Below are 27,457 nucleotides of genomic sequence, written 5' to 3' on the forward strand. Positions count from 1 at the left end.
TGGGCGGGCGGGAATGGAGGCAAGCACACACCCGGGCTTACGTGAACTCTCTGTTCTGGCTTGAGACCATGGTGTCACCTTCTTCCTCCGCTCACCAGTGCTTTCTGGTCATTTCTCTTCATTCTCAATTCTAGAGAAACAAATATTTTAATTTTTTTAAAAAATGCTTTTCTCTCTCTCCTTTCCCCGACTCCAGGGAACTTCCACCCCGCCCCCCGCCCCCTTCCTGCTTGTTTGTTCGCTAAAGTTTGGGTCTTTATTTGTCCCTTGGTATTGCACTTGTGCAGCTTTCTCCCAAGCCCAGGAAGGCAACATACAGCGTAAGATGATGAACTGTAGGGCTCCCTGCATGGATCCCGAGTTTCAGGGTCTGGGGCAAGGCCCTCTAGAAATGTCCTGGAATTTTCTGTTAGTTTTTGTAACCGGGGATAGAGGCCCACTGCCTTTGCACTGGGGCATATCCCAGGTACTCCTGCAGGCTGTCTCCTCTCTGTATCCTGGGGAGACTGGTGAGGGGTTTTTCCGCACAGCACTGCAGAGAGGGGCTTGTTTTCCCATTCCTGTGAAGTGCGCCACATCGGGACATGTGGTCTGCGAGACCTTCAGTTATTCCTGGCTTGGTTCGTGTTTTTATTGTTAGCCTGTTTAGCCTTCGGTCCTATTGTCCTAGTTAAGTCCTGTCATTAGAGCAGGTGTGTTCTTTTTCTGGGTGTGAGAGGGGGCCTGTTTCGGGGCCTACCGTGGAGGAGGCATCCTGGGAGAGGGTGGCAAGAGGCCTCTCAGGCCTTGGGAAATCTCCTTGGTGGGAGCTAAGCTTAGAAAGTTACTTAACCTTTCTGAGCCTACATACTCACACCTCCCGTCCATTTAAATCTACCCATGGGTTGTTCTAAAGGTGAACATGGGGACTTCTCTGGTGGTCCAGTGGAAAAGAATCTGCCTTCCAATGCAGGGGACTCGGGTTCGATCCCTGGTCAGAGAACTAAGATCCCACATGCTGCAGGGCAACTAAGCCTGCGTGCCATAACTACTGAGCCTGCGTGCCTCAACTAGAGAGCCCACGTGCCACAAACTACAGAGCCCACACACCCTCAAGCCTGCACGCCACAACTAGAGAGAAGCCTGGACGCCGCAACCAAAGATCCCTCATACTGCAGCTAAGACCTGACACAGCCACACATACATACACACATACATACATACATAAACAAACAAACTTTTAATAAATAAATAAAAGGTGAATGTGAAACTGTGTGGGATGTAGCCAGCTCTCAGTAACGGCTCCTTTCCCTCCATTTCCTTGTTGGACTATGGAACCCAGGTTTATTGTGGGGATAGTAGGTATTGGGCAGATTCTTCCTAATGACCTGACCAGGTGTCAGGATGGGAGACTGATATTTGGGGGGCCTTTGCCCTTCAGTCAGGGTCCAGGTGGGTCTTCCTGAAAGAAGCATCCTTCTCCCTCGTGGCCGGCTGAGGAATTGGAGCAGGGGGCGGGCCGCAAAAATCCACTTTGAAGTTTGCCACTTTATTTCCCCACTAGTTTGCTCAGATATAAGGAGGAACTGGCAAAATTAAAAATAAAAAAGGTTTTGTTTTGAAAATTCTACTCTATTGACAAACAGCCTCAGATCAAGAGTAACCACCAGACATCCTGTTCCTCAGCATGTTTGCTGGTCGCTCCTGGGGCAGCCGCCCTGCTCAGGTGTTGCTGTGCTCAGGGCTCTGCACGGGCATTTTTCACTTTGAAGCATATCCGTGTCCTCTGTCACTCAGCCCAGGCCACCTCTTACTGCCACTGTAAAACCTGTAGGCTGAAAAGAAATCAATATGATCAAAGCTGCATCTGGCCAGTCTGTTGCACCATCCTGCCCTTTTCCATTTTACAAATCTAGCATTTTTTTGGGTAAAAAGATATGCTAATATAAGTTTATCGATAGTATGACTTGATGTTAGGCCAGAAGACTTCTGCTGTCCTCTGAAATACATATATATCTCAAAGCTATTTTTTTAAGTCTCATGAAGTGCAATAAAGACTTCATTCACTCCTAGAGACTTCCCTGGTGGTGCAGTGGTTGAGAAGCCACCTGCCAATGCAGGGGACACGGATTCGATCCCTGGTCCGAGAAGATCCCACATGCCACGGAGCAGCTAAGCCCATGCACCACAACTACTGAGCCTGTGCTCTAGAGCCCGTGAGCCACAACTACTGAGCCCATGGCGCCGCAACTACTGAAGCCCGTGTGCCTAGAGCCTGTGCTCCGCAACAAAAGTCACCGCAATGAGATGCCCGCGCACCGCAACGAAAAGTAGCCCACGTTCGCCGCAACTAGAGAAAGCCTGCGCACTGCAATGAAGACCTGACGCAGCCATAAATAAATAAATAAATAAATAAAAAGACTTCATTCACTCCTAAACTAACGTTCTCATGGAGACAGTTTACCATGCCTCCCTCTGTAAAAAGGAAACAGGGCAGCAGTTCATATGCAGATACCCCGCCACCCACTGCGAGGAGGTCAGCATCCTCCTCAGCCTTGCCCCATAGCCGCGGGAATTGGCCAGGTGGGTGCCCACAGAGCCCAGACCCGTTCTGTTGCCACCCAGGGCAGCAGCACGGGAAAGAAGGTGGGACTTAAGGAAGCGGGCTGTGCGGAAGGCAAGGGTGGCAGCGTGTTCATAGTCATCTGTCGGGGGAAGACGTTGGGGCTGATGCAGAGCCAGGCTCTGGCAGACAGTTTTCTGGTCTCAGGTGTGGGTTCACCTGTCATCTGTTCTGTGGGAAGGGTGCTGGTGCGGTTTATAGAAATCCTCCCAAAGAGTAATTGCGGTCATTAGCAATGGTTCTGTAGTTCCCAGATGTATTCACCTGCCTGTCACTGCCCCGTCACTCCCCCGAGGCCATCAGAATGGCCCTTCACATGCTCCTCGTGTTTTGAGAATTGCCACTGGTGGTGTACAGAGCAGATTAATTGGGTGTAGTTGCTTAGGAAAACAGAACTGATGGTAAAGCCTTGCATGAATCAGGAAAAGTTTGAAGACAGAGTTCTGTTTCTGGTATGCAGAGTTTCAGCATAAAGGCTTACAAAGTATTGCTGGGGTCTTTTGGCAGTAGTGGCCCTGTACTTGCTTTAGTGATATACTTATTCCAAACTTGAGGAAAATGCCATGGGCGCATTTTCTGCAGGCTTCCCCGTAACTATGGAAGATTTTTTTAAAATATTTTTTAAACTTTTGGGAAACTTATTTGTATCATTAAATAGCATAGTAAATATGTGTATTTAGATACATAAATAAAAGCAAAATATTGGGACTGTTTCTAAACAGCTATTAACAATAATTAGATCAAAACATACCTAAAATGATAAACCTTAAAGCCACAGTAATTCATGTCTTTCTGTGTAGAAAATGTTCATTCAAATTAACTTCTCTCCCAATGTCAGAATTCCTTCTGCAATGTGCATAAGATGTGATTTTTTTTTTTTTTTTTTTTTTTTTTTTTTTTTTTGCGGTACGCCGGCCTCTTACTGTTGTGGCCTCTCCCGTTGCGGAGCACAGGCTCCGGACGCGCAGGCTCAGTGGCCATGGCTCACGGGCCCAGCCGCTCCGCGGCACGTGGGATCTTCCCTGACCGGGGCACGAACCCGTGTCCCCTGCATCGGCAGGCGGACTCTCAACCACTGCGCCACCAGGGAAGCCCAAAGATGTGAAAATTTAGGCATCATCTTCTTTCTCTTCACTTCCCTCCTCTCCTCTTCCTTCCTTCACCTTCCAGCTGATGCGTGCTGTGTCCAGGTCACTATGGCAGGCACTGCAGATACACAGGTAAGTACTCATGACCCCTCCCTCAGAGGCCTCCCAGTCTAAAAGTATGTACAGCTGGATGAGGATGTGCAGGGAGGAGGCGTGTGAGGTTACCTGGGTGAGGGGCCCGCTCTCAGCCTGTTTGGAGGAAGAGAGACAGCATACGATTCACAGAGGTTATGTGGAAGCTGAGATTTCAAGCCTGAAGGGGTGGCCTAGAAATGAAAAGGCATCCCAGGCATGGTACTTGTGTGAGAGTCGTGAAACCACGTTTGGGGAATGGCACGCAGCCTGGCATAGCTGTGGTGCTTGATGCTGGGGAGGAGCAGGGTAGCAGGATGAGGCTGTCTCAGCAGTGATGGGAGCTCAGCGCTTTGCAAAAAAAAAAAAAAAAAAAAAAAAAATGAAAGAAAAATTGTTTTCTGGCTCAGAACTGTATTTTGTTAGAAAGTGTTTCCTTGTATTGTGCCAAGTCTGTCTCCTTTTCTGTTTTACCGTTGAGTTCAAGCCGCAGGAGCAGCCCAGAATGAGCCTGCCTCCTCTTTGCCACCTGCCTTTATGTGTAAGTGGTGTTTTGCTTCTTTAAGTCTTGCCCCAGGCTGTGTATACCTTTGTCCTTCTTAATAGGTTTTGGTTAGTCGTTTGTTTCCTTAATATAACCCAATGATAATTCCAGTTGGTCCTTTTAGAATCTACAGACAATTGATTGTGATTGCCTAGATTGATCTCACAGATCTCCAAAGCAGCTGTTGCTGCTGTACTCTCTTGTCTGTCGGCCTGTTTCTGCCAGGTTCCTCCCTCTGTGGTTTCACAGGATCCCAGAGGGCAGGAAGCAATCAGAGGTGTTAGTCCAGCGTCTCCTCCGCTTCTTCCCCACCACAGCATTTCCTTTTGGTCATCTTATGGCTTTAGAGAAACAAAAAGTAGGCCTTTCTCACACATATGCCAGGGATCCTTGTCCTGGAGGAACAGTATTTTTCTTTACAATCTTATAACTATTATCTTTTACTTTAGAAGCAAACTAAGAAAGAAATACGTACCTGTGAAATGTTAATAAAAATTAATTAGGATTGAACTAAAATAGCTTAGAAGTTAAGGGTTGAGAGAGGCATGTTAAAGCTCAGGTTACATTTTCACATGAATTAACTGTAATTTGAAAATATCAGTTATGTTCTGAATGAGAGATTTGGCCATGTGTGTAATGTGAGACCCCTGTGTCTGAAAGTGCAGGGTTTGGGTGGGTCCTAGAGAGAGATTCTCAAAGCCTATTTGTTGATGGCAGCCGGTAATGTCGGTACCTGTAAGCAATCATTCGTCGACCACTCTTAACCCCTTGATAAAAATTCTGTACTTTCCAAGCCAGTGCCATGGTCGTCTGTGGATTATCCTCTTTACAAAAAAAGGACGAGATGGAAAAGGTTCAGTAATTTTGGTTCTTTCACACCCTCACCTAGTGCTGAAGCCAGGAGCTTACCCTATAGCGGTGATCCTCTGTGCGAACCATTCTTCCATGTGGGGAAAGGATGAGTGAAGAAAAGGGAGAATAAAAAGAAAACCATATGTGGTTGCTCAAGCAGACGTTTCAGATCTAATCAGTTAGCTAAGGATGCCCCAGAAGAGACTGTTTGCTTATTGCTGGGATTTAAGTATCCTACGCCGTGGAGGGCAAATTCTTATTTTTAATGTAAGAGTAAGAAAACAGTCTTCAGTGCAGTAGTTTCAGTCTCCGTCAGTGGTACTTATCGAGGGAATAGTAGGGAGAGGGGAAGGAGGGAGGATAATAAATATTCTGCCACTGTGTACTCAAATGGTGGTCCATAGACCGGTGGCGGCAGCAGCATCGCCAGAGAGCCTACTAGAAATGCAGAGTCTCAAGCCCCAACCCAGTGCTTCTGAATCAGAATCTGCATTTTAACAGACCCCCTGGCAATTCCTGTGCACACTGAAGTTTGAGAAGGACTGCTCTGGTGGGTGATGACAGTACCTGATTCACCATGAGCGATTTACCTGTCTTAGCACACTTTGAGAAAAGCTGAACAAATAAGGCATATCCGCCCAAAGTATTAAATGTTGAGAATCAGAGTTTAATTTTGTTTGTCACGGTTGACTAAACAGCAAATCCTGTTTAGGGGAGGACGGGGTTCTGTGTACTGCACAGATGACGTGCCCCATGGCTTGGATAGCAAGTGAAGAGCTGCTTCCCTGCCCTAGAGTGGAATTGTTTCCATGACGACAGTTATGAGCTGTGATCTCCCCCTACCTCCCCCCCACCCCATTAACCAACAGAGCAGAGAATAAAAAGAATACTTAAAAATTGTTTTTTAGAATTCGTCATGTCCATTTTTTACATCATGTTATCATCATGGGTTTCTCAGGGGAAAAGTCTGTGCAGAAAAGCGTGGCTTCCTCAGTGATGTGCAAATACTCCTTCTGGGCTAAGCTCAAACTGGCAGAGCTGACAAATGTCAGCGTTGGACCATGTTGGCCTAAGCCTGATCTTAAGAAGAATACTTGTGTTTGGTGTTTATCCTGCTGTACATCAACAGATCTTCAAGTGGAAAATCTTCATGTTAAATAGTCATTAACTCCCATGGCCACATGTATTCAATGATCTTTCTCTTCACTTCGAGGAGCCTTTTATTTTCAGAGTAAACGAAAAACGCTAATACATAGTGGTGACCAGTGTCACAAGTACTTGAATATTCAATTCTTCTGTAATGTGATGTGACGATGTTTTTGCCTGTTCGGTCTTTTCCACTGTCTGTGATGATCATATATTACTTCTTCATAGCTAAAAATCCACTAAGTTTTCTTTTATAAAAGTAATAATTGAAACAAAAAAAAACCCTTTAGTGATAAAAAGATTGACTGCTAAAATCAGCCATTAAATGAGTTAGAGCTAATCCTAGGGTATTGTCTTAAAGTTTCATGAAGAATCTGTCAGCTTTTTAGCAGCACTGCTGTGCGTCACTGCTGCACTCCAGTCCAAGCCCCTGTAATTTCCTGCCTGGGCTGTTTCAGAAGCTTAATAACTGGTCTTGCTGCTCCCTCCCTTGCTCCCGCTTCAGTCTGTTCTCAACACAGTAGCCAGATCATGTTTGCCTCTGCCCCAAACACCTCTGTTGCATTGCAGGGCCCTCAAAATAAAAGCCAAAGGCCTTTGGGTACCCTGACAAGGTCACTGTTTACCTCTCTGACCCCACATCCTACTACTGTCTCCCATGCATGCCGCAGGTCAGACAGGCCACAGTTCTGTCTCAGGGCCTTTGCACTTGCTGATCCTCTGTCTGGAACTGTCTTTCCCAAGATGTCTACATGACTCTTTTCCAAAAGAGTCATGGTCTTTGTTCATATGTCAGTTTCTCAGTGAGGCGTTCCTTGACCATCCTATTTAAAATTTAACCCCCCCCCCAACGTATTTTACGTTTTACAAGCATACCTCATTTGATTGTACTTTGCTTTATTGCATTTTGCTTTATTGTGCTTTGCAAAGGTTGTCTTTTTACAAATTGAATGTTTCTGGCAACTCTGTGTGAGATGATGGTTAGCATTTTATTGCAATAAAGAATTTTTAAATTAAAGTATGTATGTTGTTTTTTTTTTTTAGACATAATGCTATTGCACACTTAATAGACTACAGTATAGTGTAAGCATAACTTCTGTATTCACTGGGAAACCAAAAAATGTGTGTGACTTGCTTTATTGAGGTCTGGAACCAGACCTGCAATGTCTCCAAGGTATACCTGTACTTAACATATGTTCACTGTTTGTCTCCTCCTAGAACGTTACCTCCTTGAGAAGCAGGGGTTTTGTCTTGTTCATTATGTGTCCACAGCACCTAGAACCGTGCCTGGCTTATTCAGGTGCATGCTGTTTGTTGAATGAGTGAGTGAAGTTGGCCCTTTCTAGCCCCCGATGACTAGCTGTGAATATAGAGTCAAGGGCATTGTGGAACTTCTTCCTATCGGTTTTGTTCTCATTCTCATTACATAAGAGGACTGCAATGTTAGAACATCTTTAAAGTGTGAACCACAGCTGTGAGCCATTTAAAACATTCTGTGCAGCGAGTTAGGAAATGTCCATTAGTTGTTGATTTGTAAGGCAAATAGGAGAATGACACAGTCAGTACACACCAGGTCTCCAGTGTGCCAAGCGTGCAGAGTCAGGCCCCAGGGACAGGAGGAGGTGCCGTGTGTGGAACCTCCTTCAGAGAGCTGCACACTCTGTTGCTGTCGGCCCCGTAGTCGTGGAGGCATCCCACAGCAAACTCAAAGCCTTTCACGCCCCCCTCCGAGGACCACTGCTTTGGGTGCTTGTGCACATGCGTGCATGTATATTTACTTGTTTTCCAGTGTTGTCTCAGCAAGGGTTTCCTTTGGCCGCAATTTATGTTTTCCTTTTTGTTTATAGTGTTTCTTAGTAGCCCACTGCTACAAGTCCTGTCTGCAGAAGTGCTACTCAAATGTATCTTGAACTTTGTGCCGTTTCTCTTTTCGTGTCTTAAGATTTATTTTGGCTATGGAAGCCTAGGAAACAGTAAAGTTACGGAAGTGAGTTAGACAGTGCCCATCTAATTACTGACCCCCCCAGGGGCAGGACACATCAGGGAGGATGGAGCCCATTCAGGAAAGCCATATGGTCTGCCTGGCAAAATGATCCCTGTTTTGGCGATGGATGCAGCAGGTTCTAACGGTCCAAAGCCGTCATTCATTCATGAAAATATCTCTTGAGTGTCCGCTGTTGTGGAACATGCTAATAAAATGAGCACAGTATTCACCTTTATGGAGCATCTTACAGTCTAGTGAGAGACATAAACGTAAATTAAATAATCACATAAATGTGTAATTATAAACGGTAGTAAGTGCTACAACGGAGAAGATCAAGATGCTATGGGAGCTTAAGATAAGGGAATGTCCTAGTCTGGGGTCCTGTGACATATGAGCTAGGAGCTGCAGATGACTAGGCACGTATGTGCTTTGTGGGGAAGGTGCAGAGTATGTGCATTAGTTTCTAGCCAGAGGAAACAAGGTGTGCAAAATCTCTGAAGTGTTGAGGGATCTGTGCATTTAAGAGAGTAAAAGGAGACCAGTGTGGCTGAAATGTGAGGGAGATAGGAAGAGTGTGCACGGAGGAGGCTGGAGGGGTGAGCTGGGCCAGACCAAGGCTTGAGAGTCAACTCTCGGGTATTTATCATCAGACCCATGCAGAGCATTAAAGGAGTCGAAGTAGGGCTGAGCCATGACCTGTTTTCTATTTTTAAATGTTTACTCTGGACACTTTGTGGATAATAGATTGGAAGGGAGGAAGCAGAAGCTGGGAAAATAGCAAGAAGTGTTTCGTGTTTGTCCAGGAAAAGAATGATAGCAGCTTGGACTAGGATGGTGGTAGTGGAGGAGATAGGAGAACACTTGTCTGGAGAGAGAATATTGGAGGCCACTGGCATCTGGACTGTGATTGCTCTGACATGCTCACCCAACCATCTGTTGTTAATTTGGCTTGATCTGCCTGTATGGTACCCACACCTGGGATTTCAGGAAGTATTTATTGACCAAAGAAATGTGAGTATGTTGGTCAAGCTGGATGGAGCAAGTGTCCAGGCTGTCTGATGACATATTTTTCATGGGAAATGAATCCATAGGCTTTGTGGCTTATCCGTCAATCTTTTATGAGCTTTGTTAACGTGAATCAGTATTGATAAACATGATCATTTTTGGCACCTTAGTGAGATAGACTTTTGGAGCCAGCAGAGGGAGGGACAGAACCTGGACAGTTGTGAGTTCCCCGAGGTAAATGTCCCCTGGTGGAGACTCTCTGAACTGCTCCCTTTCCTAAGCAACACCCTCTTTTTTGATGGATGCTTTTCCATTATCATTTTTAAGTAAATCTGTAATATCAATAGCTATATTCACCAATTGTTTCTATCTTTAGAACAGAAATTATTTCACCCAGTGGGGAAGGGTGCTACCACCTAAAAAAGAATTTCAGAGGGAACGTAGTTTGGAAAGGCATATTAAATGTAGAATGATTCAGAGTCAAGGAGAATCTTACCCTACATTGTTTCCCTATGCATCTATCTTTTTATTATTATGCCATGTTGATTTCTTTTGAAATCATAAAATATTTGTTTTTCAAATCTCCTTTTATCGATACATGTAATGATATTGTCTTAATGGTTTTATTTAGGAACTCAGTAAAGTTAGGCAGTTGAAATAATTCACTAAAGTTTAACGAAACCCTGTTGGTACTCTCAAGTCTGGAAGATATCAAACAATGATATAAAACATTATGTGTGCATTTGTGACCACTCACTAACAATATTTTCCTCATCTTTTGCAGGAGAAAATGGAAAAAACGGAGGTACTTTTAATGGAACAGAATAAACCACTGAACAGGTAACTACATTATCAGGGGTTGTGTACACATTAATTAGAGTTAATATTTGTGAAGTCCTTAGAAGGTTACCTGGCACGCAGTAAATAACTACATAAGTGTTTGCTACTATTAAGTTCCTTTAGCTGTACCTGAGCCTAAACTAAACCAGTCATACATCCAAAAACTACCCAACAAAAACAAACCATTTGCCCCTAAAGCAAGTGTGAACATCACATGGTCTCTGTGTGACCTGTTACAGTGGCCTGAGAAACTTAATTTCTTAATCTTTGAGCACTCTAAGTAGTTGAATACCCATTCACTTTTGGTTTTGAGCACTCAATTCGTGATGACCTTGTGTCAGATCAGTTTGTTTTTTGAAACAAAACAAGCTTCTTTACAGTTCTTGAGGAGCTTATCATTTGTGGAGATGGCTTACGTTTACAGGTAGCCACTGAAATGGCTTGTGGATAGTTAGTAAAGATGGAGAGCATGGCATTAAGAACAGAACTCACATTTTCTGATGATGCCGAGATTACTTGGAGTAAGAAGTTTCAAACTATTGACCCTGCCCAGGCACTGCCTTCACATCACAAAACTGTCGGTGTTATTAAGACCTACTGACACATTCAGCAAACATTGATAAGGGGCCTATTACGTGCCTAGTGCTGTGCTTGGCCTTGAGATTGCAAAGTTGAACATGTCACCTTTCTCCTCACCCACCCTGTGCCGGTTCCTGCCTTCTTTACCTCGCTGTGGGGGAGACTGGGGTCTCCTGGCCAGAGTGATGCTCTAGATCCCACCTTCCCTCCCACCTTCAGCTCTTCTGTCTCCCCCGGCTCCACTCCCTCCACTCTTTATTCAGGGCGGGGAGAAAAACTCTGGGAGTGGAGGCCCCGCAGTCTGGTTTGGTAGTGTTAGACGTTTCTCTAGAAGGCTTGCTTTCCCTGGACTTCTGTGTCATAGTTCACATAGTTCATTTTAAATATTCTGTGGTTTTGTGTTTTGCCATGCTTCCCCTCTGGCATTTGGGGATATTATTATCTTTGGAAGTTACTTTTCTATTCAGAAGTGTGACATTATTAACTTGAGGGAGGCGGGCACTAGTGGTGTGCTCAATGTGTGAGTGGTTCTCATACCTTTTTTTTTTTTTTAATTTTAATTTTCGGTACACGGGCCTCTCACTGTTGCAGCCTCTCCTGTTGCGGAGCACAGGCCCAGCGGCCATGGCTCATGGGCCCAGCCGCTCCGCGGCATGTGGGATCTTCCCGGACCAGGGCACAAACCCGTGTCCCCTGCATCGGCAGGCGGACTCTCAACCACTGCGCCACCAGGGAAGCCCTCTCATACCTTTTTATTGGAACCCACAGGAAGAAATACGTGTCACGTTAGGACCCAGTGCACGCACTTGCACACGTGGATGTATGGTTTCCCAATACATCTTCACTATATGTGAGTGTGATAGAATTTTCTAGTCTATTGTATTCTCTATCACTTTTTCTTTTTCTCTTTTTTCTCTCTTCATTTAAACGTTCCTCATAACCTACCAAATGGGTTTCATAACCTACTAGTCAGTAGTGCTTTGACAGACTTGCTGTATTTTTGTGCTATGGTAGGGGCACCCGCTTTCTTGCCTTTCTGTCCACATTCTGTGGTAAGGTGTGTGTATCTTTTATCCCTAAACACCCCGCCCCCCAATTTGCCTTAACTTAGTTCTTTATGTGTGAAACTCTCTCCTCGTTTGTAATTTAGCTTATGTTTCTGTTTTGTCACATACCATTCACTCCTCAACTTTCTTTGTTTGAACTTTGACATTCCTCTCCTGACCAATAGACAAGAATTACTATTTCAAATGAAAGATACCTCTGTGCTATTCGATCTTGCATATTAAATATAATTTTTAAAAAGTAACACCTGTATTTTTCATTAATTTCAGTGTTTACTAAACTTTCATAGTGTTCAGGAAAGCGTGTATATTGGAATGCATTGAAGTTACCCACTTTAATCACTTAATCTCCTTAAGCATTTTTAGGATTTCTGGCTCAGCATCTCATAAACTGAAATGTGTTCATGCTATATCACTCAGTCAGGGAGCTGATATGCAACGAGGGAAAAGAATTTCATGGTAAAACTTGATTCCTTACCTTCATGTGTTCTTTCTTAATGGGACTATATAAAATGATAGTTTAGTAAAGCACCCAACAAGCCAGGATCTATTCAAAACTTTTGGAAATGATAATTCACTCTTCCAAGATAGTTAAGAACTTCATTTTAAATGTTGTAGGTTTGCGGCTTGATTTGTTAGATGAGAGATACATTTGGTTCTAGTTTTAAGGCTAGTGCTGGAAAATCAAGAAGCTAAAATCTATTGCTTAATCTGTTTTGAACCCTTATCACAATATCGTGGTGACTTCTGTGCAGTATAGCAAAATTCTCACTGATTTCAGAGACAAGTTTATTTATAAAGGAATCATAATTATATACATCTAAGATTACTCAGTATGTAGAATAAATTTTAATGGTTATAATGTGCAGAATGGTTCTTTTAACCTAAGATAAACCAGTATTCACCTGTCTTTGAAGATTATTTCTAGGGTTTATAGGCAATAAATGAGACAGAATATCCCAGTTTGCTGAGTTAAAAGATCTCATTTGAGTAGTCATAGAAGTTTCTAAATATTTTGTTATTGAAGCCAAGCCAAAGTTCATTTGGTTCTCTGAGTATGTTCTCATTTCAGTCATGATTAATGAGGCCTTTCCATATAATCATAAATATAGCATATTTGCCAAAATTTAGCCAAATTATTATATTGTATTATTTTATATTATTATAATATTACTTAGCCAAGTAGTATAGGTGAACACATTCCTATACTTTACAATGATTTTAAATGCCATATAGCACAATTTGGATTGCTTTGTTTTGCCCTATCTAGGGTTTGAAAGTATTGTGAGAAGAGAATAAAGCAGACTTTGACAGCTAGTAGATGTTAAGATATATGTACCAAAATCCTTTGAAAAAAATCATTTTCTAGGATTTCATTTTGATTTCCCTTTCTTCTTTTTTTTTTTAACTTTCTAAGGCAATTTTTTTTTTTTTTTATGCGGTACGCGGGCCTCTCACTGTTGTGGCCTCTCCTGTTGCGGAGCACAGGCTCCGGACGCGCAGGCTCAGTGGCCATGGCTCACGGGCCCAGCCGCTCTGCGGCATGTGGGATCTTCCCAGACCGGGGCACGAACCCGTGTCCCCTGCATCGGCAGGTGGACTCTCAACCACTGCGCCACCAGGGAAGCCCTCTATGGGGCTAACAGAGCTAATATGGGGCTAAATAGAGCATGCAAACAATAAAATTTTCTGATGTTTTCTTCTTAGTCTTAATTAATTAAGGTACACTAACTTCTTCCTGGATGACTGTTCCTCAGATATATTCTTCCTTCTTTTACTCACTAATTTCTTTGAAGATTGACTGAAGATTGATTGAATCGGTGCAGTATTCTACAGCCATGTGCATTTATATCATTTGGGCTAGGACACAATTAATGCATCATCTCTGCATGGAAGAGGACCTAGGAAGGTGCAGGTGATGCAGTGGTACCTTTCTGGCAGTCATATCGTCTCCAGGCAGTTGAAGGCCAGTCCTAAGAAGATGCCAGAGGGGCTGGACTGGTAGGTGATCCAGAGCCCTCTCTAAATTGAGGAAAAATAGAAGGGAATATGCATAGAGCTAATGGAAGATCCTATCTCAGAAGAACTGAGTAAGCAGCTCATATATAAATAAACCATGAGGACAAATCCTTCCAGCCTCTCCCAAGATGGCAGTCAGTGCTCTGTAGTTCCCTCATCACATCCCCATCGCCACCGAGACTGCATCAACCTCGGTCTTGTGTTTACCATTAGAGGGGGTTATTTTCATTCCTTTCCATTCTCTGTCCTCTTGCCTTTTGAGACACCTACTACATGTTCTCTTACCTCCCCGATGATTTCTTCCAAGTAACCTTATAAGCGATCCTAAAACTTTGGTGTGAGCCCTGGGTCTTCCCTTTGTCCTGTTCCGTTCCTGACCAGTGAGCTCACGGCATTAGCACAGCATAGGCAGGGGCAGGTGCTAGAAGGTAGTGAAAGAGAGAGTTCAAATAAATACTTCAAAACTACTTCACTTGAATCCCTACTTTTTGAAAAAAATTAAGAAACCATAAAAGGCCTTTAACTAGGAAAAAACTTTTTGTTAAGAATGAATTCTAGTCTGTTTCCTAGCCTACTCTTGTTTAGTCCTAGTGCACAGTACATGCCTGGAAATCAGTAGAAAAACACCAGAATGTGTATTTGTTAGTCCCTTTAACCAGCAGCTTTGAGAGTATACAGAAGCAGGAGTTGATCCTTGCCCCCTGCCTGGCTCCGTTCGTAGGCATTTGTGCTGCCCCCCGCCCTGCCCTGCGCCCCCATTTCAGAAGGTAAATCACGTTACCATTGGACAAGGTTTTACTGGCTTCAGAGAATGGCACAGCTGAAAAGGATATTATTGATGGTTCAAGGGGACAAATTATGGCAGAAATCTGAACAGTATTTGGGAACATAAACTACCGTGAGTTTGATAACCCCCAAACAAGAACAACATGTATTTTTTTAGAAGTATTTATTTCATACTTGTCCAGTTTTTTGGGCCGTTTTCCTTTATTCATTTTCTGTGAGGGGAAACTGAAGTGAAAATGGAAATTATTTTTATCCCCTTTATTAAGGCACCTAGATTGATTGTGAAAAGCATGAGAAGTCGCGTCAGGTAGCCAAGCACTTGTTTTAAAAGCATGAATAAAAGAAAAAGAAGACAGTAAGCAAGATATGACATAGTGTGTTATGGGTTGCTAGTTTTGAACTTCAGTCCTTCATAGCACTAGAGCCTAAGTATTTATGTTGTCAAGAAATAAAGTAAGTGTGGACTTCCCTGGCGGTCCAGTGGTTAAGACGCTGTGCTCCCAGTGTAGGGGGCACCGGTTCAGTCCCTGGACGGGGAACTAAGATCCCACATGCCATATGGTGTGGCCAAATAAAAAAAAAAAAACAACAAAAATAAAGTAAGTGAAATGCTAGGTTCATTCTAAGTGCTAAAGGCATGCAGCTGATATTGTTGACACATACAGAGATACTCGGTGCTCTCAGGACATTCTTTTAGTCGTGTTTCCTATAGTTCAGGATGGGTTTGTTTTGATCTATCCTATTTTTTTGTGATAATTTGTATGGCAAAGAAAACAGGTTAATAGCCTTTATTATTTCCTACGTGCTAAGCATTGGGTGATGAGTGTGAGGGGAGATACTGCCACCATCCCAGTTTTACAGAATGTGTTTGATGACAGAAGGTTCTAGTCAGTTCCCAGCAGAGACCATAGTCTCATCAGAACCAAATGGTAGCTGGCTTTAAGTAATGTTGCAGCAATATTTAAAGGCTTAAAAAGCTTCTTTACATTGTTGATTAGCTGTGATAGCCACACAAGGAAAAAACTCATTAAAAGAGGGGGTTTTCACAGAGTAAAAAAGAAACTCAGATTTTCCTAAGTTTGTAGCATTACTTTCATATTCTTGAGGTTAAAGATTTTTAAGTTAATATTTGCAATTTACAATCTATTGTTTAGTCCTCAGGGATAGAATGGTGTAATATAAGAAAATTGAAAGTAATATTCCCTTTTTAAATGTATATATATAATCAACATGTTTCATGTATTTTCTGAATATTTGCTATTTTCAGTTGTACATGATACATCTTGTGATTTCAGTAGGAAGTGGACCTTTTAGGCAGACAGATTCTGAAGGATTTCCATATTGGGGGTATGTTATGTCCACGTCAATAATTGGAAGAAAATAAATCCAATACCTCTGATTGGAGAGGCAAATAAATATATATGTAAAATCAATTTTCAGTTTACCACCTTAATGGAAGGGAACATTAGCATGGCTAATGAAAAGTTTTCAGCAGCCAACTCAGCCAGCGTTTTGTGTAACAAGGAAATAAAGGCTTACTTCTCCTTAAAAAAAAAAAAAAAGTTTTCTTTTCACAGTAACTTCTTGTTTAGTTTTGCTTTGGGTTCTTTGCTTTCTGGAACGCACAGCAGACAGCAGTGGATTTGAAAGTGGCTCAACATATATTTGTAAAATAGAGGAATATCCCTATAATCTAAAATAAGTTGTAAATATTGTGAAAAGTTTAAATTAATACACAATTAAATTATGGATTTTATTACATTTCCATTGTAGATTCAAATTCATTTGCCTATTCTTAAAACTATAAATGTCCAGGGTAAAACAGGTTAATTAACACTTGAATCTATCTTAACAAGCCCTCCTGTCTCCCATCCCCCACTATTCCTATCTTTTTAAAGGTGAAATTAGTATAGAATGAAGATCAAAGATATTTGAAGGGGAGAATAAGTCACAGAATAATTTAAATGTAACCATTTGAATTTGGAATAGGAAGGAAGGCTAGAAGTCATTTAACCTTTTCAATTTACAGACAAGGAAACTGAGTTTCTGAGAGCTGATAGGACTGCACAAAGCCACAGAATTATTAAAGGGCAGAACCAATACTGACAGGTAGATAGCACTTCTTCAACCGGGACTTTTAATGATTTTTTTCAGCTTTATTGAGGTATAATTGACAGATGATATTATAAAATGTTTAAAATGTACAACATCATGATTGATGAACATATACCTTGTGAAAGGATCCCCTTCACTTGAATAATTTTCAGAAATTAATAGTAAATCGCAGTCTTTTTTGTCTTTGCTTTTTTTTAACACACTACTTGGAAAGTGTGTGTCTTAGGAAAAGGTAGTGGAAAGCAAAGCCCACTCATACCATGGGTACTGTTTTTTCCACTCTGCTCTATTGGGGGCAGCCTGATGGGTACAGATAGGAAAGGAAGAGAGGGGCCTAATCGTCACTTCAATGACAATGAAGGTTTTATGCGATAATATTTAAACCTGGAACCACCTGCTTTTCTAGAAATAGTTGCTCCCTGAGAAGTTCCATGTCTTTCTCAGCTACTTGTGCCCCTGTCCAACCCAGAAAACACCACCCCCTAATTTCTGCATTCTAGGGAGGTCTCTGGCAGATCCCCTCCTGTTGAGAATATTATTACCTGTATGATTTTTTACCGGTAGAAAGGCAGGTTTAGTGTTGTCAGTTAACTTACTGTGTTAGTGCGCTGAACTTGCTGAGACTACAGATTTATGTTGGACTTCTTTCCCCCTACCCTGTAAATAATTTTGCTTCCCAATTTAGAAAAGTCGAATTCTTAGAACCAGGTACTACTATCATTTGCATGGGACCAAATGAATGCTCTTGGTTCCAAGTACAGTTAATGAGACAGGGTAAATGGGGCAGGAAAATGAGCATCATCACCAAAAAAAAAAAAAAAAATCCCCATGTGTAACACCACTAGTCAAAAGTGTCATGTTTGTAGGGTGCAGACCTTACCACTCTTTTATCCAAAAGTGTATCTTTCTTAGAAGCTGACTGACTAGATTGGTATATACTTGACTCATCCTTTTTATTTAAACTACAGCAAATGTACCCTCTGACCCATGTGAAAAGTATTGGTTTTAGACACAATACCTGGTAGAAGTAAACAGTTTAATCCGACCTGGAAAAGAAGTAACCTAAATATACCTAAAATTAACCTAAAAATTGTGATAGTGGTAAATAGTAAAATCATATTTCCAGCTTCTAGTATTACATTGACACTGGCATATACACAGTCATTATTCAGTTAGAAATTTTATTTTGACAGCACTCTACCTCATATGTGTTTTTCAAAAGGGTGTTAAGCCACTGCCTTACTTTTGACAGACTCCTTAGAGAATGTCTATGTAGCAAAGTGTGGTGAATCGTCACAGTACACTGAAGCCTCAGAGTTTGTCTTAGTTATCTGAGTATTTCACTGCATTTTGAAAGAACCCTGAATTATTCTAATAATTTAATCCTCCACATCATAATGTACAGTGCTTCATTATGCATTACTTTTTTTATAACTTCTTTACGTTTGAAAGATAATGACGTTTGTTTTGTCACAAGATGCTTTCATGAGAGGTTTCAAATTGTGTGGCCAGGTGTAGTTGTCAGACAGAGACCTAAATGTTGTCTCGCTTTTGTTCCAGAATTCATTTGCACTGGCTGTTTTAATTCAGATTAAATACGAGGAGGAATAGTACTGCCTTCTCCTGTCAACATGGAAGCGTATAGCGTTTACTCAGCATTTAAACGGTGCTGTTTTGGGTTCTGAGGTAGCTGAGGAAGGGTAACCATGCTACCAGGAATTATGTTGATTTTTACTTATTTTATTATCTGTTTAGGCCCTACCTATAGGGCTTAGTATATAACCAGAAGATGAGGGTGGGTAGACGGGAGGAAAAGAAATCTTTAGTACATAATCCTTTCATATTTTTCTGAAACACGATGGTTCACTTGCCACAGTGTGTATTACACCTGCAGTTTCTTTGGATCTTATTTGAAAACCAGTGAGGGGAGTAACACAAGTGGGTGCAAAGAAAGAGGTACCCCCACGAGCTCTGTATCACCCAGACTGGCAGTGCTCACTGCAGCTACAGGATTCACTGGTTCGTGGAGATAAGACATGGAAGATGTGTCAGAAATGTTTGGCTACTAGAAAAGTTCAAGTGCCAGCACCTGAGAATGAATTCTTTTTAGCTTTTAAATAAATGGGAGTTAGATTCATTACAGAAACGTAGGGACCTACTCATTCGCATTCTTACATGTTTTCTAGGGAAGGAAGAAAGGATGGAGTTTGAACTGATTTGCCGGGAATCATGTTCAGAATGGATCCAGGATATTGAAGTGTAAAAGAGGTGAGCTGCCTGCCTCTGGCCTAGACTGTGGCTTGTACTTTAATAGCAGGAGAAATGAGGACAGACAGCAAAGCCTGGGCCGTAGTGTTAACGGCACAAGTTTGCCCCTGGGCTCCCGTTTCCCCAGTGCCACAGTCGGACTCTCAATTAGGGATGATTATGCTCTTAACTGTTAGGGATTCTGTTCATTAAGAGTGAGGAGTCTGGATCCAGACTTCTTGGGCTCAGATACTGGCTTCGCCTCTTAGGCAACTGACTTAATTTCTCAGATTCTTCATTTGTAAAAAAAAAAAAACCAGGGATAATATTAGTACTTACCTTTCTGGGGTTATTAAGAGGATCAGATGAGTTAATGATGTGTAAAGTGCTTAGAACACTATCGGGCACACAATAAGCGCCGGGTATGTGTTAGCTGTTGTTACAATATGTGACCCTATTTAATTTTTACAATTTCATCCTCTCTCCATAACCCTTATGTAGGGAGAGTAGACACTTAACTGGGTGAATGAGTGAGTAATGACTTGCCTGGTATCTTTAGAATTATTGATTGGTAACATAAATGCATTTTGTAAACTAACTTGGTTAGTTTTCAACATAAGGCCGTGTAGGCACCGCACTGATTAAATTACATCCAAGCATGATTCTCCCACCTCATCTCAACCATGGTGCTTTATCTTCTTTCTAATAAACCATTTTCTTTCCTGGAACTCACGAAAAGGATTGTGTTTTACATCATGAAGAAGTACACACAACACACGTACATGAAGCAGTTAACTTTATGAAACAATAGTTACACTAAGTTGAGTGAGCTCTTGTTTTCTGTTTTATTCTCGTCTCATTTTTGTAAAAGTGCTGCTTGCAATGCATTGAAATTATTTCACAACCCACTAATGAATTACCCTACAGTTTGAAGAACACTGCATTAAACCTGTTTGACTCTTGTCTAGAACCAAAGTGGGGATACCTTTGATTATAACCAATACTCCCTTCCTTTTCATTCTCTTTCCTAACTTCCCCTGAGAGTGGAGCTGGGCTTCACCAGCTTTAAACAACCCCCCGCCCCCCCCCATATGTTTAAATGCCACCAACCTATTTAGCAAGGGCAAAGTTTGTATTGTCATTTAAAAGGACTTTAAGTATTACTGTATTTCAGATTCACTTTCAGCACATTTGTAATATTAAAAATACATAGCGCTCATATCACTGTAAGATAGGATCCAATAATCATTTTCAGGAAGGTGTTTAAGGTTAGGTATGACAAGAGTAACAGATTTTTCAGATTGTGATACCTAACTTCTCTGTCCCACTCCTCCCCAGCTAAATAAGGCATTAAGAACATCACGCAGAAAAGTAACTTTATTGGTAGAACAGAGAGCTCTTGAGAGCTTTTGGCGTCCTGAGCTGTCCGTAGTCTCCAGTGTGTTCGGCCAGCACCGATGGTTGGTTACTTACTGTTTAGAGCTGCTCATGCCCTGTGACCATGAAGCTGAACAGACGCCACTGCCCCTGCTGAGCCCTGATTCTCTGTTCTCACCAACTGAGCCACCAGCCAGACCAAACAACTGTTGATACTTCTTTGAAAGATTGACAACCAGATTCGGACCAAGGTTACCACACAAGGCCTTACACGTGACCAACTGCACGTTGCCTTTGGTCAGCCTCCCACACCCCTGCTCCACACAGCAGCCAAGCTGTCCTGGCTCAGGTGCTGTGTCTAATCCAGCACTTTTTCCATCGAACTTGGTGAAAGTCTGAATATTACATTCTCTTCTTTTTCTGCCCATCCCCCTTTAGGTCGTAGTCTTTGTTATTAAATCCATACATCTTTATCATATTTCAAGTAAATCTCTAAGATTTTTTTCTTTCTTCCCTCTGTTTGATTTTGGAGAGCCCCCAGTGGTGCTAGTCATAGCTGATACGTCAGGAGTGGGGATATAATCATTATCAAGAGGAAAGAGCGTAGTATATTTGGAGGTAGAGTAAAGCATAATAGTCAGTGTCATTAACTTTCAGATCTCTTAAGTGTCTTAGTCTGGTTCATCCTCTTCTGATTATACCTTCTTACACACTTGCATAGAGAAATAAACATCATTCTTAGTTTATTTTATTCCTCATATAATTGTTAGTATTGCAGCACAGTTGCAGTATACATCTTACTTCAGATGTGTGTGTGTGTGTATATATATATGTATACGTATATTTATATAGTATTGTATTACAGATACATTATGAGTGAAATAAGTTTCTGTGGAATGACCTCTGGGTACTAACTTTCATTAGCAGCATCAATCCTAAGGGAAGAGTGGCACCAGGTCTAACCCACCAACGTTAAGTACATTTTGGGTATGTAACCAGGTCTTACTTAATGTCTTTATTTCTCTTAGCCATGCTTCTGTTCATGGAAAAAGGTTGCCTATCTTAAAATCACCTAAGTACTACTAGAGTAGTATGAGTAGAGTAACTTCCATAATTATTTTCAATAACAACTTAAAATGGAAATCATAGGAAAATTTAGAGTATTCTGAAAATAGGAATATGTTTAAGCATGGATTTTGAAATGACAAATCACTTTTATCACTTCTGTGTATGTAAGTGTTTATGACACTCTCTTGTACATAAAAGTTTACTACTTTCAAACACTACGTTTATTCTGAGGGGCAGTTGAATGAAGAACATTGGGGCCTTTCCCCAGTTCAAGTTGGTGGTCCCAGGTGACTCAGGACAGCCCCTTCACTTTGGCCTCTTTCTCACATGTACACTTGAAATGTGATGGCTTTGGCTGATGAAACACATTATCTTTTTGAAGACTTGGAAACAACAGTCAGAAAATCTTTAAAAAGAAAAGGCTAGTACACTTTCCTATTAGTAGAATTTTTGAAGTTTTGAGTCTTCATGAAGGCATTTCAATCTTTGTTCTCTCTGCCGACCTGGTATTATACCTTTCAAAATAATGGTTACCAAACAACTCTTCAAATTCATTATTATTAATCTCAGGGTAATATTTTTCTTTTGCTTGAGTTTTAGTATATAGTCTGAAACTTACTGTACTGTAGGTAGCAAGCTAAAAGCCACTGGTGAAAGTGAAATCATGGCAAGGGGTCTTGTACATCATGAATATGTTCTCATTCATTGAAGATGCATTATCTTGACACAATTTTGTGTTTATAAAATGACCTTGAACTTGCAGATATGCTAAGAGTATTGTTGACAAAGAGATACCAGTAGAGATTGTAATCTCTCTGTTTGGGTCTACACAAGCCAAATACACAACAGAATTCCTAAGCTTAATGTAGTGAATAAGCAGCATTTGGACTTATGGCTTTCAACAATTTTGATATATGCCCAACTTTGAGACATAAAGGCATCCATAGAATAAAATAATAAAGTATACATTTTTAAAAATCATCGAGGTCTGAGAAAAGATAAAACAGAGCCCTTGGGGTTTGGCATTGTTGCCACGGTAGCCACGCTGAGGGGTGAGATGAGTCAGCAGGCCCAGATCAGCAGGGCTTTGCATCCTCTAGCCCACCACATCAACCGAGGATGCTCTGCTTTCATCTGGTGCCTCTATTGGGCTTTCACCTAAGATTTCATTTGGGGGAGGGCTTCCAGTGCTAATGTACAGTTTGAGAACCGGTGCTCTGACAGATGCAGGTTTTACCTATTAGGCAAAATAGTTGGAACACCAAAGACACTAGACCAACTCACGGTAAAATTAAAGATAGCAAGTCGGCTTCCTTATAGCCCTGTCTGTGTTAGGATGTCAGAGTGTGCAGTCATCCTGAGACGCAGCGGGGGGCACTTGGAAAAGCTTGTTCGTAAGCACACTGTTTTCTAAGTTGGGCTCTCCTCATCCAGAAAGTTTCCTTAGAAACTTTATGCACGTTGGAGGAACAGGTAAACCCTTTTTATTTAGTGAAACATAATTGTTATACTCAAATCACACTTCTCTATGCATGTTGTAATGATGGTGCTTCCCCACCGCCACCCTGCCGCCCGGCACTTTGGACTGAAGTGAACTGACTGCTTAAAGTGGAGCACAGCTTGATGGAAAAGGACTGTGAGTTTTCTGCAAGTTCACACAGTCTTGTGGTGGATAAAGAAGGAACCGAGAACAAGACATATGGACAGACGATATCATTTTAAGTGCATTTCTGACAATGTTGCTCAGTTTCCTTTTTAAAAATCCTTTATGTTCAGAGGGTAATGGGGGTGGAGGTGGGCATACAGGGCCAACGTGAAGTCTGACGTAGAGAATGCATTGCCGGTGGGTCCCCTTGCGAAGCAGGCTTTTTTGTTTTTGTTTCGGTGAGACTTCTGTGGCAAGGAAAACGGTCTGTAACGTTCTTGATGTGGTGCCTGGAAAATCGTGAGCAGTCAGTAAACGTTAGTGTCCTCTCTCCTCATTTTCCTCCTCTTGTTTTCAGCAGCGTGTTTTATTCTGGTAACATCTTTTCATGTAGCGTTCACCTTCAACATCAAGTACTGTGTTCTTCAGCTCCCACAGCTTGAGCTTTTGTCTCTCAGGTAGAGAGGTGGTGGGGAGGAGAGGCCAGGTGAACCCAGGCAGGCTCTCCTCTCCCCTGGAGTGAAAGCCTCAGGACTGAGGTGGCTTTAGCGCCCTTATCGCTCCTGATTTCAGCAGGAGTCAAAGACAAAATAACTGAATGAAAGGGAAGATGGCAGCAGCTGTAATCAACTGTTCAGTTCCACTGACAGGAAAAAATCATCTTCCAACTTTAAAGGATTTAAAAATAACCTGGAATGCTTCTTAACATGCAGATCCTGGGCTCCACCCCAGAGTTCTGAGTCAACTTTAGGTCATTCTGATGCACGTGGTCCAAGAGCTGCGTGTTGAAAACCCCTAATTCTAAGATCAGTTACACCACTGCTCCATTCTTCGTTGATCATCAGTGTAGCATAAAGACTAAATTTCTTTTGAGAATTTTTACCACTTCTTGGTAATTCTGAGCCCCAAAACCATGGCTTAGAATTCTTGGCTTAAAAATATGTGGACCGTGCCTATACTTACGTGTAACTCTTAGGCAGCTGCATAACACAGAAAACTTTGGCAGTGGCATGAGATTTATTTTTAAATTGCAGCGTCGACATAATTCTCTCTTCATCGACTTTGCCTGATGAGGGAGTCCTATCTCACTGTGGTTTGTTCTCCCGGTGGTTTCCGTAGGGTTAGGGAGAATGCTACAGAAAAAAACGAACCCTGTCTAGTTTTGACTCACTCAGACGTGGTGTGTCTTTCGTCTTTCTGAGATGGGATATGAGAGGCATGCCCCAAAGGTGGCAAATCAGACTTCCACACTCGTTGCCTTCACTTAGCCAATAGCTTGCTCAGAACGTGTATATTACGATGTGCAGATTTACTAATCGGCGATTTCGGACTCCAGCAGGAAACAGCCTTGAGTCTTGGGAGACTTCTGGGCTTTGCGCTTGGCACTGACTCCTCCACAGAAGCAAGGGGTGCATCTGGCTGTTAGAAGAATTAATGGGCATCCAGGTAAGGGTAGATTGGAGAAATCGTTCCTTGTTTTCCTTTGGGTGGATTTGAGATTTTAGAAAAATTAATCCTCTGAGAAGAGCTCAGAACTGTTTGTCTTAAGTTTTTCCCTCTGAGTTGCTTTTTGGGATTACCCTGTATGTCATCATTCCCTTTGATGTGAAATCCACCCTCTTCAAAATGTAGTTTCATTTTCAAATCTTTTAAGCATAGGATTCCATTTCTCTTTCTGTGCATGAAATTTTAAAATAATATTTAATTAATATTAAAATAAAATAACTCTAGCTGCTAAGATGCTAACGTAGGTTACTAGTTCGTAACTTAAGTCTCATGTTTTTTTAGGGAGTATGCTTTAAAAGTTGGGCGGGGAAAATCGGTGTTTGCATATGATTTATGAAACAATGATGTTACAAATGTGTCAGACTTTTCCCTATGTTAAAGGCCAAATTTTGAGGCATACTGCTTAATCTGTTCTGAGGAAGGAGCCGTGAGACCTCTCCCCCTGCCACTCCCCCACGTTTACTCCTGGTGGGACCAGCTCCAGTTCTCTCCTCACACAGGGGGTTCCAACTGTGGATGTTCAGTGCAGTGGCATTTTTCTTGAAGAAGTGACTAAGCCTTCTTAGATGAATTTTCTCTTTGAGAGGTGGTAGAATTGCATCAGAAAGGCATTTACAGTAAATGGCTCCCTCCCCCCTTCCTGTAATGACCACATATGAAAGAATGCATTAATTCTTGTTTTGAGGAAATGAGAGTGGTAGAGTTCTATGGAAAACTCCCTGTTCATCATTAATTAACTAGATTTGAAAGTTAAAAATTGTAAAGCCAGAATCACTTCGTGCTATCTAAATAAATGTCACAGAGGTAACAGCTTTTCATTCCATATTCTATATGAAGTAACTAGTTATCTTGAATTCAAAAAGAGGAAATAGTGTTGAGTATGGCTATAGTTAATGGCATAAACCTAAACGAATTTCTTCATAGTCATTTTCCTTATTGAATTAATATTTTTCTTAGGTATGTTACTGATTTTGTTCTTTAGGATTCGATTCTCTGTGGTAGAATATGAAGGCTGGAAGGAAAACTCCCATAGGTTATCAGCCAGGGGTTCTCATGGCAACAGTGCTGCCCCCTAGAGGACATAGTATAAATTTGGTACGTTGTTTGGTTCTGCCTTGAAGGGCCTTGAATCAGAGATTTTAAATGTCCCACAGTGGAAAAGACAGAAAGAACTGCCCTGTATCCCACATGAGTTTCAACCATCCTGTCGGATATTCATGCAGTGAAAATTAGTTTATAATTATCCGATCTTAGACCTAAATTCATTTTACATAAAAGCACAAGATAACCTTGGCATACTTTAAATACACACAGGATATACTCATTTTCATTCACCTGTACCTCTCCTCTTTTGTTTTCCTGTACTTTTAATATGGAAAGCTTCTGATCTGACTTCTATGAATCCAGGTATTCTTTATAAGTAAGTGGTAAGCATCTACTTCATTACATAGTTAATGGGACCTGAAAGTTATGTACATATTGAAATATGTCATGTTTTTATTATAAATTGTTTTGCTTTTAGGGTCTCCTTTACGTTACATTTAAGGTATTATATTGATGTTTTAAAAATATGTGTATACCAGGTAATGTTTACCAATGAATTTCATTTTAGAATAGCAAATATAAATAGGGCATTACAGAATTTTTTGGTTATAAAAAGAAAGCTTTGGGACTAGTGGGGTTTTGAACCAGTGATTCAGTTCCTCTCTGTAGTTCCAGGAAGGACAGTATGCAGATCACCCAGATGGGAGGGATGTTTATCTTCTATGTGAAGATCTCCAGGGAAGATTTCACATGTACTACATTAATATGTTTTAGTATCTTGAGGTCTTCACGTTAAGCTAGTGCTTATTAATACTTTCCAGGAGTCTTTATTAGGTCCCTCTAAAAACACCACCTTTGGTTTCTCCCTTCCTGTAGGAAAGGACAGACAAGTATGGAGAGAAGCTTACAGGTCATCTTGCAAACGAGCAGAGGAGTTAAAAACAGACTCAGATTTTTTGAACAAGGGGGCTTTGTGTCACTGTCTTCTTCCCAGGAACATGTTCTGCATGTGCCATTTTAGACTTCTGACTGTGTGCTGTAAATATAGTGCATCTTAGGTAAGGTATGGTCTGTGACACAGGATTATATCGTCAGAGTCACAGCTGTGAGGTCAGCGTACCCAGGCACATGCATGCAGCGCTCACTGATACTTCTTGTTTGGGGCCACATTTTTAATTCTGTAGACCTTTTTCTTGGATTGCTATTTCTTGTGCATTTTTTGGTTGTTGTTATTCTTATGTGGATGTAATTATCGCTTCTCAAATTTTTTTAGGGACACTAATAAAAGTTGTTTTGAGGGTTCTTGACGAAATATCTTCACTCTTTTGAATTTTCTGTTTCTTCCAGGGCCTTTTTGTTGTGTATCTTGGTATTCACTTTCACATGGCAGGCTTTCTTTAATTGTATGTTTATGCTTAACTCCTCACTCGTATAGAGATGAGGTGGCCTTAAGGCTGCCAGGGCTCCTTATGTTGGGTGCATCTTGCGTCCCTCTGGTGGCACAGAGCCAGCCCTCGTGTGGAGAGTGACTCAGTATCAGAGTGAAGAGGACTTGACTTTGGGGTTTTCAGAACCACACTGGCTGTTTAGTTCTCACTAGACATTGTGTTTAATTTCTTTTGAGACTCATTTCCCTTTTTTAATTTTTAGTTTTTGCCTGGGTGGGGGGCTATAAGGTTTGTTGTTTCTCATAAAGATAGGAATTAGGCACAGAAGTAACAGTTGTTGATACTTAGACTTTTCAGTTAGTCTTCTCCTTTCTACACTTTTTGTCATCTCTGGCCCATACGGTCCTTGCTTTTTCTGAGTCTAGA

General features: G+C 41.5%; 1 long non-coding RNA gene across 2 annotated transcripts in view; it reads left to right on the forward strand.

Moving 5' to 3' along the window:
* Window positions 1–27,457, forward strand: part of LOC132524558 (uncharacterized) — a 143,145-nt gene that overhangs the window by 100,621 nt on the left and 15,067 nt on the right. Inside the window, exons 9-12 of one of the 2 annotated variants that reach the window (XR_009541915.1) lie at window positions 10,138–10,193; window positions 11,541–11,622; window positions 18,943–19,024; window positions 24,430–24,539. This is a non-coding gene — a long non-coding RNA (uncharacterized LOC132524558). The remainder of the gene's footprint in view (window positions 1–10,137; window positions 10,194–11,540; window positions 11,623–18,942; window positions 19,025–24,429; window positions 24,540–27,457) is intronic. The other variant, XR_009541916.1, reaches the window with a different exon arrangement.

This window comes from Lagenorhynchus albirostris, chromosome 8 (assembly GCF_949774975.1).
Source record: "Lagenorhynchus albirostris chromosome 8, mLagAlb1.1, whole genome shotgun sequence".
NCBI lineage: Eukaryota > Metazoa > Chordata > Mammalia > Artiodactyla > Delphinidae > Lagenorhynchus > Lagenorhynchus albirostris.